This window comes from Ambystoma mexicanum, chromosome 11 (genome assembly GCF_040938575.1).
Source record: "Ambystoma mexicanum isolate Mex_15411 chromosome 11, UKY_AmexF1_1, whole genome shotgun sequence".
NCBI lineage: Eukaryota > Metazoa > Chordata > Amphibia > Caudata > Ambystomatidae > Ambystoma > Ambystoma mexicanum.
In genome coordinates this window covers 1,436,244,717-1,436,255,559 of record NC_090934.1, presented here as the reverse complement: position 1 = coordinate 1,436,255,559, position 10,843 = coordinate 1,436,244,717, and positions in this window count along the sequence as shown.

The window sequence follows — 10,843 nt, the reverse complement described above, 5'->3', positions numbered from 1 at the left end:
ATTACCGACTGTTTTTTGGCAAATTTGTAGTTTAGTGGTGAGGGATAAGTGGCAGTAACGGAATTACCACCACCTTTACTGCCACTTTTACCGCAACAACAAACTTTTAATGAGGCCCATAGACTTCTGCATATGCACCTACATGCTTGAATGCCCTGCTGTTGGAGCTGTCCAACCAGTCAGCGAGTGGCTTGGTAGCATTTCCCCTTGAAGACTCCCACCTAAAATGGATATATTCCATGATTCAGTGAGGCAGCAGCACCACAATGGCCTTTGTCAGAATCTGCAGAGAGGAAAAGCAAAAAAAGACTGCCACATTTAGATCCGACAATAGTGCTGTTGGCACACATTGAAATCAAGCAGACCTACTTTCAAAATGAAGGGTCTGCAAGAGGAAGGCACCTGCGCATCTCTCTCCTTTTTGGGGTACACGTGGCGGGCCCGCCCCAGTGGGACAGATATTGTAGCTTCTTTACTACAAATATGTATGACTGCTGCATGAAATTCCACTTGCTCACTCCATTAAAATTATCTTTCCTACATTCCAACTACCATGTCCACCCCTTTAATGATCACTAAGCTGCCCTCTCTTTCCCCCACGCCCGTGGATCTTTTCAGCCATCTATCAGTTGGGGACAGCCATCCACCATTGCCTATGTCACTGGTGTAGGCAATACAGAGAACCCCCCAATCTCCTCCCTGCCTGCAAGAACACTCTGCTGACCCTCACCAGGGCTCCCGACACAGCCAAATCCTCAGAGAAAACCAATCTTATTTTCTGTCTACTTTAAACATTATGATCTATCCATGATTCTTGAGGCCATAATTCCCCACCTTGAACCACTCTATTCCTTCATCTATCATGACGTTTCTGCTCACTTACTAACTAAAATCAATAACGTACCGGACACCCTGTCCACCATTCTCTATATCTCCCGCACATTCCTTCATTCTCCACCTTCTATCTTTCCCACCCTTTCCTCTCTATTCCACTTTCTGCCACCTCTCCCTCTGAACTTCTGCCCATCATTCACTCTGCTAAACTATTCAGAGCTCCAATTGACCTCTTTGCATCCCAAAAGCGTTAAAGAACGTACACATGCCTCCTGCGTTCACCTATCATATTCTGCTTTAAGCAACCTATCACTCTCTCTCTCTCTCGCTCTCTCTCTCTCTGTCTCTCTCTACGGCAGTCATCATAGCCTGCTAAATACAGCTATAGTCAAATCTCTTCTGAAGAGACCAAGTGTAGATCCCAGCAACCCCTCATTCTACCGATCTGTCCTTCTTCTTCCTTACTACTCTTAAATCCTCAAGAAAGTTGTTGTAAACTTCATAGTTACATCTCTGGAGGAATACTCAGTTGTTGAACCCCCTACAAACTGGATTGCAAACCAAACACTTCACATGGCTGTTCCGTCTGCTTTTACCTACATCACCAATTGTCTTATCTTGGCCACCAACTCACAACCCTCCTTCATCCTTATCCTTCCAGACCTTTCTACTGTGTTCAGCATTGTTGATCATCCCTTTCTCATTCAAACTCCTTCCCTCCTTGGATCCAAGGACACCATGCTCAACACTTTCTCGATTTTCTGAGATTCCTACAGCTCCTCTCCAATATCCTTTTCCTTGGATGTTCCTCTTGGTCTCTTCTTAGGCCCACTCCTCTTCAAGCTGTATACATCCCCCTTGGAAAAATAATGTCTTCCTTTAGTTTTAGGTACCACCGCTTTGTTGACCATACTCAGATCTTCTTCTCTTTCCCCTGTTTCACATCTGCAATCTCTGAATGAATAACTAATTACCTAGCCACCATCCACCTATGGATGCTCTATGATGTCTCATGCTCAGCTATTCTAAGACAGAAGTCATCTGCCTCCAATGCCAACTCCACTCTATCCTCCCCCATCTCTTTTCCAGTTCATCATGGGCTCTTCCACCTCTGCCAGACTCAATCTCCTGAAAATTTGAAACATCTGCCCGCACCTCACACACCACCAAACAAAAATCATTCTCTTTACTCTAGCTCAATCAACTTGATTACTGTACAATCCTACTTCTAGGTCTGCACCACTATTCATTTGCGCCCCTCAACAATGTCCTCAAAATTGCCGCACAAACCCTTTTCAACAACCCAGACCCTCCTCCACCTTCTTTCGCCATGCTGGATGGCTCGCCATACAAAATCACACTACCTTTACATTCCTGCTACTCAACTTTAAATCCATCCATAGCCTTTACTCATTCAACCTCGCTGGCAGAATATCACTTCACACTCTATGTTGAACTCTCCATTACTTGTACCTTCACAACCTATCAGACACCCTGCTTCCTGGTTCCACCTCCCACTTTCACTCATTTTCCCTTCTTGCCCCACTCCACTGGAATACTACCCTCTGGCCATATCTTCAGCAAAAGTCTTCAAAACAGACTCAGGCTCCACCTGCTAGCAATGGACGTAGTAACTAAACCCACCCCAAACATCTCTCCTAACTACCCCCCCCCCCCCACCACCAACATTTAGTGCATTCTGTCTGTGGCTGCTACAAGTAACTCTGTGAACATATAAATACAGGCATCAGGTTCTCAATGTTATGCAGTCTCTCTGACATAATTTCACACGAAATGTGAACTGTGCTTGATTTAAGCTTAGAGGAAGTGCACATAGAGTTAATATTATGTACTGCCTGTTAGCTTTGTGTATAAAATACTGTCATCTTCAAACCCTTGTTTGGGGGATTATGGGACTTGTGCCCTAAAGATATGTTTATTCATAACATTGCCTAGTTCACTGCCCAATAAATTATAAATCCTGATGTAATTTACTTCATTCAGTATTTGTAGGAAAAATACATTTGATAAATAGAACATGATCATTGGTAGGCTGAATTGTATTTCCTCGAATGTTTACAACTAACCAAAAGGTGAAGATAAAATTAAAAAGCAAAGAAATGAGGCTTGCCAATTTAATTACGGCTCAACAATCTGCAAGGCACCCCGAGAAGCTTGGAGGTAGCACAAACAGATTGATGATGTTTGCCCAATTTAGCTATTTTTAAACCTGTCAGACTCACGGAACAGTTTAGCTGTAGGAAAGGCATAATTTGATGTTTTTCTGGCACCAGTCTTTCACTGTAGTAAATATGCGTGGTGGCTGCTGAATTTTTGAACTGGAGGAGTGTAAATGTACGCGCCCTATAGCATAGTGGCCGAGTGATGGAGCCCGAACCAAACAAGGGGGTTTCGTGGTGTTCTACCCTGAGAACGGTTTTAAATTGATGGGTTACATGGTGCATTTTACAGAAGATTGTGAAAAATTGGGTAAAAAGCCACACAGTTTGGAAACAGTTGTGTATGGTAGCACATGCTAAGAACCCAATAGATGTAAGTCACCAACAGTGCACACAACAATTTTGCAACTCTTTTCATAATGCCTTTGCCCACAGCATATGCCAGTATATAAAACATGTTCATCCTGACTGTGCCCATACATGTCCATGCATTCTGCACTAATATATTCCAGTATTATAATATAAGGCCTCCCAGCCAGTAAAACATGCCATACCACAGAAAGAAGGTATATGTTATGTTATGTTGGCTTATACCGCACACTGTTACCACTGGCATGGTGTCCAGGTGTTCACGTGGCTCTGTAAGAAAGAGGATGGGTTGGGTTAGTGGCGCAAGAGGGATAGGAAAGAGATTGTGCTCTTCTGTTGATGCTTGCAGAACCAGGAGAAACGGGCATCTGTGTGTGTCTGCTTTCTAAGTGAGTTTTTATTGTGTTGGATTGTTGTATGCGGAGGGGAAAGCCCCAGTGTCTGGGTTTGTTTGTTCAATGCCGATGGTTGATATGATGGCAGTGTGTTTTGTGTGTTTCGTGTGTAGTTTGACTGGCCCATAGGGCATGTGTGGTACTTGGAAGGTATGCAGGAGCGGAGCAAGAGCACGGGTGGTTAGTTCATTAGCTATCCCCGAAGTCCTTCTAAGGGTAATGCATTGGCTAACCTCAAAATTCTTCTAAGAGCAATGCATTGCTATCCTCAGCATTCTTCTAGGTGTAATATATTGGCTATCACTGCCAAGACAGTTTTGAGATTTATGGTTTTTCATAGCACCAATGTGACGAGGGAGATTACTCCAGTGGAATGCTTGAATTGTGGTTCTCTGAATAGCACTACTGTGACGAGGGAGATTGCTCCAGAGGAATGCTTGACTCTTGATTCTCTGTATATTACTAGTGTCATGAGGGAGATCACACGCAGGGGATATGTGACTCTTGCTGGCTGCACTACCATGGATTATCACCCTTATTTTTTTAAATTTAATTTAATATTTATCCTGTTTCTCTCCTCTGCACTTTGCACCCCCCCCCACATGCACTTTCCTCCTTTTCGTTGCACTTTCTTAAATGTCACTGGGCCTATTAGTAACACTGGTTTTTGTTTTTGTTTGTGTTTTTCTCCCTTGTTCCCCTCCCTTTTTGCCTGGTCACGCTCTGAAACACTTGTGTACGAGCGCGATATAAATAAAACATCATTTCATTTCATTTCATTACTTTGACAAGTGAGTTCACTTCTGAGGGACACTTGAGTCTTGATTCACTGGGTATCACTACTGTGATGAAGGAGTTCACTCCCGTGGAATACTTGACTCTTGGGGATCCCTGGAACCCACCCGGCCCTTCCACAACTCCTGTTACCTGTATCTTCACTGGGGAGTGCTACCAGTTCTTCCCGGAGTCTCAGGTCGCTGTTGGCTCTGCACCCGTTTAGTGTGTACTCCTGCTTTCCTTCTCGTTTGTCTATGTGGAGCCATAGAGTACAGGGTGAACGTGCACGGTAGAGGTTTTATAACAACAATAACAGAGTCATTGCTGCAGCGGTCTCGGCATGTTTTATGGACGCCACGGTCCGCCTCGAATAGACCATGGCACCGATGGATTCTTCCTGCTTCTGTAGCGAGTCGGGTTGGTCCTAAGATCGACTGTCGATGTTTCGGGCAGGTATCTAGTCAAATTAATCTAAACCCATTCCATCTAATGCCATTCCATCGAAATGTTTCCATTAAATAAAATGTCCATCTAATGCATGTTTTTGGGGGGTAGAGGGTTAATTTTTGTTCAGGTGCATTTTAAAGGGTGAATAACATGGGTTTGGGGCGACCCCCCCCAAAAAATGAAAAAAAATGAAAAAACGCATTAGATGGAAAGTTTTTAGATGAAACATTTCTATGGAATGGCATTAGATGCAATGTTAGTAGATGAAAAGACCATAAACCTTCGAGCAGCACGGTTTTGAAATTCCCGGGCCCTGCAGGATGGACACCAGCTTGCCTCACTGCTCTCCCAGCTCTCTAGCACCCCTAGCCCTTCCTCAGTCTTTACCTTATATTGCTGGGGCCAATCCAGGGTAGCGTCAGTGTTTGTCATCAATGCCTCTAAAGTTGTCTTCATGCCTCCTAATGGCCTGCTACTTACAGTACTTTGGCAATCCTATCTACTGTTGCTGTGTATGTTTCTTTGCTTCTTCACATAACCTTCACCTTATGGATTTGGTTCCCCCATCTTCCTCAATGGGAAATCGAGATAGGAAGTCTACATTCCCCTGTTCCTTACCATTCCTATGTTTGACAAAAAACAAACGGGTTGGAGGTCTAAGAACCAATGCATGCATAATGCAGGATTAGTATCTTTGCTTAAACTAAGCCACGTCAAGGGAGAATGGTCAGATACCAATTAAAATTTATGACAAGTTAGATTATTTCGTATATATACTACAGCCCACTTGACGACAAGGACTTCCAACTCAATACTGGCATTGTTTTTGCCTGATGAAAGAGCTTCCGGCTCACATAGAGAACAGGATGTTCTACCCTATGATTGTCTTGGGAAAGAACAGCCCCAAGATCCACCTTGGACGCACCCATCTGTAATATAAATTCCTTGTTGAAATTATCAACTTTTAACACAGGTTCATTTCAGAGGATATGTTTCAAGGTGTCAAAACTGGCGTAATCTTGTTTTTCCAAACGCAATTTTAGGGGCTCAGCATTGTTCAATGTATCCATCAGACAAGATGTTATGGTAGAATATCTAGATACATCGTCTGTAATACCCTGTCAGTCTCAGAAATGCCAAATGATCCCTCTTTGTCTTAGGGGGAGGTGTTTCTCAGACAGCCTTGACTTTCTCTAGTTGGAGTGTACGCTGCCATTCCCCAAAAAGAACTGAAGGTACGTCATGGTTGACTGAACCAGAAGGCACTTTTTAGGGTTGGCTGTTAGTCCAGCTTGTCTCAGGGCCCTTATGACCTCATGGAAAAGGTGTGCCTCCCATGTTTTGCTGTATATCAATGTATCATCCAGGTATGCACTGCAGAAGTGTGAAAAGTGCCACAATACCTTGTCCATCAGCCTTAGAAGTGTTGCTGGTGCCCCATGAAGTCTGAAAGGCAGGACTTTAAAGTGGAATAACCCCAGGTAGTGGACAAAAAACGTTTTTTCTTTGTTGGAGGGGTTCAATGGAACTCATCAGCTCATCATGGAGATATTTGCAGCTGGTCCCAGTTTGTTCATTAGATTGTAAATCCTAGGCATAGGATAGTTGTCAAATTGGGAGAAAAGTTCAGCTCTCTAAAATCTATACAAAACCTCTCAGAATTATCTGGTTTGGCAACTAGGACTATTGACGAGGACCAGTGGTTTTCTGTTGGCTCTATTATATCCTCCTTCAACATTTGCTATGCTTCCTGAAGGATTACTTCCTTTGTCACCTCAGGGATCTTATAAGGTTTCAAATAACCTGCCTTCCCGGTAAGGGTGCAAATGCAATGCAGAAAATACCAAACTCTCCCTGACTCACTATTAAAGACATCTGGACATTGGTCTAAGCAATCCTGGATGTCTTGTTGTTCGGGAATTCAATCAGAGGAGATTAAATTGTTTTCGAGTACTCCCTCCATTAAAAATATGGCCATCAAAACTGAAGAGGTCTCTACTGGGTCCACCCTCCACTCCTTCAGGAGGTTTATGTGATATACCTGGGTTTTTACTTTCTGGTCGAGTAGTGCTACCCGATAATTTTATTGTCTGGCCATTTCCAATATTTTGTAGGGCCCGTCCCATTTTGAAAGCATCTTGTGTTCCGATGTGGGCAAAAGAACAAGTACCTTTTGGCCTACGGAAAAGGAGCAATAGACAGCCCTCTGATCGTACTAGGTCTTCTGGTCTTCTTGGGCTTGTCCCAGATGATTATTTACAAGCTCTCTTACAACAGCAATGGGTTCTTTCAGGCATTGTGTTATCTGTGATATGGGGAGAGCAGCGTCTACCCTTTCCTTCCAGGTTTCCCACAGCATGTCTAAGACATCTCTCAGATAACGTTCATAAAGAATCTCTCTTTTAGCATGGGCCCACATAGTAACCAAGTTCTTAATGTCAGCATGCACTCTCCTGGCCAGTAGAAGTGGGGGATAATATGACTTTGAGTTTTTGTAACTCCCAAATATCTCAATGTTAAATGGGCATGGGCCATTTCTAGACCTATCCATCGGTGGCAAAGGGGAACCACCAGCTGGGCTCGAGATACCCCCACAGGCTTCATATTGTCATGATATTAGAGCCCCTGTTTTAGAAAAAATAAAGTTTTCCCCTTGTGTTCTACCCTCAACCTCTGTGATGACTTTTTAAAAAGCTTCCATCAGGATGGGTGTCATTGCCAGGTGCAAAGGTGCAAAGGTCAATCCGGAATGATCTCTGTCTCATCAGCTACAGGTCTAGATGTTTCTGCGGTAGTTGAGTCATCTTTTGTTTCGAAGGGCCTTGATCTTTATGTCAGCTTCCCCAAAACCCATATCTCCCCTTTGTGTGAGTTCCTGTTCTTGAACTTCAAGTGGTTTGTGAAAAACAGTACACTCCAAAGTCCCTTGTACAATCTGCTCACCTGTTCTTACATGATAGGCTTGCTTCCCACTATTATGAAGCAGGATTTGTATGTCTCCCGGTGGTCGGGCATCATGCCTGCCTTAACATCTAGGCCATGTTTCCAAGCCACCCTTGACTTAGACACCAACTAGATGCAGCTGCCTTTTGGGGGAGACAATATGAACCCAGTTTGATTTAATTGGTGTTCTCCTACCATAATGGTGATGTCACTGCTGCTGTAAAGGTCAAAACCAATAGACTTGGGAGTGGCAACAGTTGGGCTGGAGGCTCTAGCACTCAGCTTGTTAAATGTAAGGGGTCCCCAATTTATTTCAGATGAGCAGGATCCCACCCCATATGTGCTGTGCTGGAGTAAGGATGTTGATGAGGAATTATCATTTTGGCTATAGACGTTTATTCAAAATAAACCAAATAACCTGTCTCAACGTATTCCTAGAGGGGGTTTCTCTATGTTATGTTAAAACAATTTGTATAGCGTACGGTCACCCTAAAGTATCATGGCGCAGAGAGAGAAGTAGAACAGCTGGTGAGCCCCATCTAAAACAAATACATCTTCAGAGATCTTCTCTACCTCAACACAGAATTACTTGGATACTCATCAGGATGTAAGTCAAAAAGCAAAATACTGTCCTCTGTCCAAACCAACTACTCTATCCTTACAACTAAGAAATAAAACAAAAAGTATTCAATGAACGTCTTATTAAAGTCACTAGGAGAATGGCTCTCTTTTCCTGGTTTAACAATCCAGTCTCAGGCTGATTTAACAGCAGTGTCTTACAGTAGGTTCAGATTGACCAAATACACTTAGACCATGGAGGATGACTCCCTTCTCCTGGTCTATCTGGAAGAGTTCTGGAGACTATCCCCTGATAGTCTTTAAAAAACCTCTTAATTTTCTCCCAAGGATTTGCAAACAACAGAGTTAAGGCTTTATCCACTCTTCTTCTTCTTATTGATGGCCCTTTAGCAGGACGTTTTATATCTTGAATAGTAGGGATATTATTCCCTGACAGTTCTTCGTCCTTTTAGTGTCTTTTAAATGTGTTTATTTTATTTTATTAAGCATTTGTAAGGTGCTTTAACAGAATTGTGTTTCAACGTGCGACACGCCTAAATGAAAAGGGAACAGGGGAAATAATAAAATGGCAAACAGTAATATACAAACATGGTTCTACTAGGCCATGTGGCATTCGGCTCTGCAAGTGGATTGAAGAGAAGTTCAGGGGAAGGTGAATGGAGGGGAGCAGAGGAATGGACAAGTGCTGGAGGAGGGGCACGGAGAGAAGTGCTAAGGGGCGCCAACGAGGTGAATCTCAGGCTACGTGCTTGTATAGGTGACTCAAGGGTGGCATCTGGAGCTGCCAAGCAGAGGCCAGTAGGGAAGTGCATTGGGGGAGGGGTGCTGGTATTGAACGGGCAGAAGGGCCTGGAATCCAGTAAGGGTCACGAGGAACAGTCCGCCAGTCACAGCAGCAGTGGGGTAATTAGCAAGGAAGGGAAGGAGGAAAAGAGGAAGAGAAGAGCAGAGTTTTGAGCAATCACCAGAATTTATGGAGGTCCAACTCATGTCTCAGGGGGTCATGGAGGCTGTTCCAAAGTGAGGCACCAGCCGAGAAGAGAGACCTGCCCCCAATTCTCTGCTTTGAGAAGTGTTTGATGGTTATAGGTCAAAGGATCGATTCAAAAGGATCGAATGGTCAAAGGATCGATTCAAAAGGACTGAAAACAAAAGGATTAAAAAAAAGGATTTATTTTTACTTTTATTTTTTGGGGGGGTCCCCTCCAATCCCCGTTTTTGTGGTAAAAACCACTTTTTTACCTATACTAAAACCCCCCAAAAAATATAATTAAAAAAAAATGTGATCCTTTTGTTTTCGGCCCTATTGCGTTGACCCTATTACATTCGATCCTTTTGTGGTCGACCCTTTGACCGGACACTGTGTTTGACAACCTGAGAATTGGAATTAGATAAACGTAGGGCCCTAGCAGGGGAGCATTTAGGGAGGAAATGTTGGAGATAGCGTGGTCCCAGGCCGCAGATGGCCTTATGGATGATGCAGGGCGTCTTGAATTTGATCCTTGCAGCAGCTGGGAGAGGTTTTGGGGCTGGAAAGATACAGGCCCTGGACTTCAGGCCAAGGATAAGTCTTGCAGCCTATTCTGGATTGCAGGAGGGGATGAAAGGAGGAAGTCAAGTCTTGAGAGGACAGAGCTCTAGAAACATTGGGCTTCCGGGGGAAAGTGAGAAAAGGAAGAATGCCTTTGAAGAGGTGGAGCTGGAAGTGGGACTTCTTAGTAAGGCCCATGATGTGAGGTGTGAAGCAGAGAGCAGAGTCGAAGATAATCCCAAGGTCTTTGGCCTCACAGGATGGAGGAGGTAGGGAGCCCAGAGACGGTGGCCAGAGGTCAAGAAGAAAAGAGGGCACAGGTGTCCCATTGAGGAAGATCTCCATCTTGCCGGTATTGAGACAGAGATCATTCACTGCGCATCATGCCTGATTGGCAGACAGTCAGGGATGAAAGAGGATGAATAGGGGGAATTAGAGGGAAGTTTGAAATCTGTGTGTCATCGGCATAACACTGGAAATGACGAAAGAAAGAGGAGATCAGGTGGGCAAGGTAGGGGAGATAGATTCTGAAGAGCCATGGCAATAAGATAGATCCCTGGGAGAAAGAAAAGCTAGAGAGTGTGGTGTTGGAGGAGAAAGGTCCCAGTTGCAGCTGGGAATGGCAGTCAGGAATGAGGTCAGCCAATCCAATGCCCTGTCAGTGATGCCAAGGGTGCCATGGAGTCGTTTTAAGAGGATGGAATAGTTGACCATTTCAAAGGCAGAGTAGAGATCCAGGAGAATGAGAACAGCAGGAGAGTTGGAGTTGGGATTTGTGAGCATGGTTT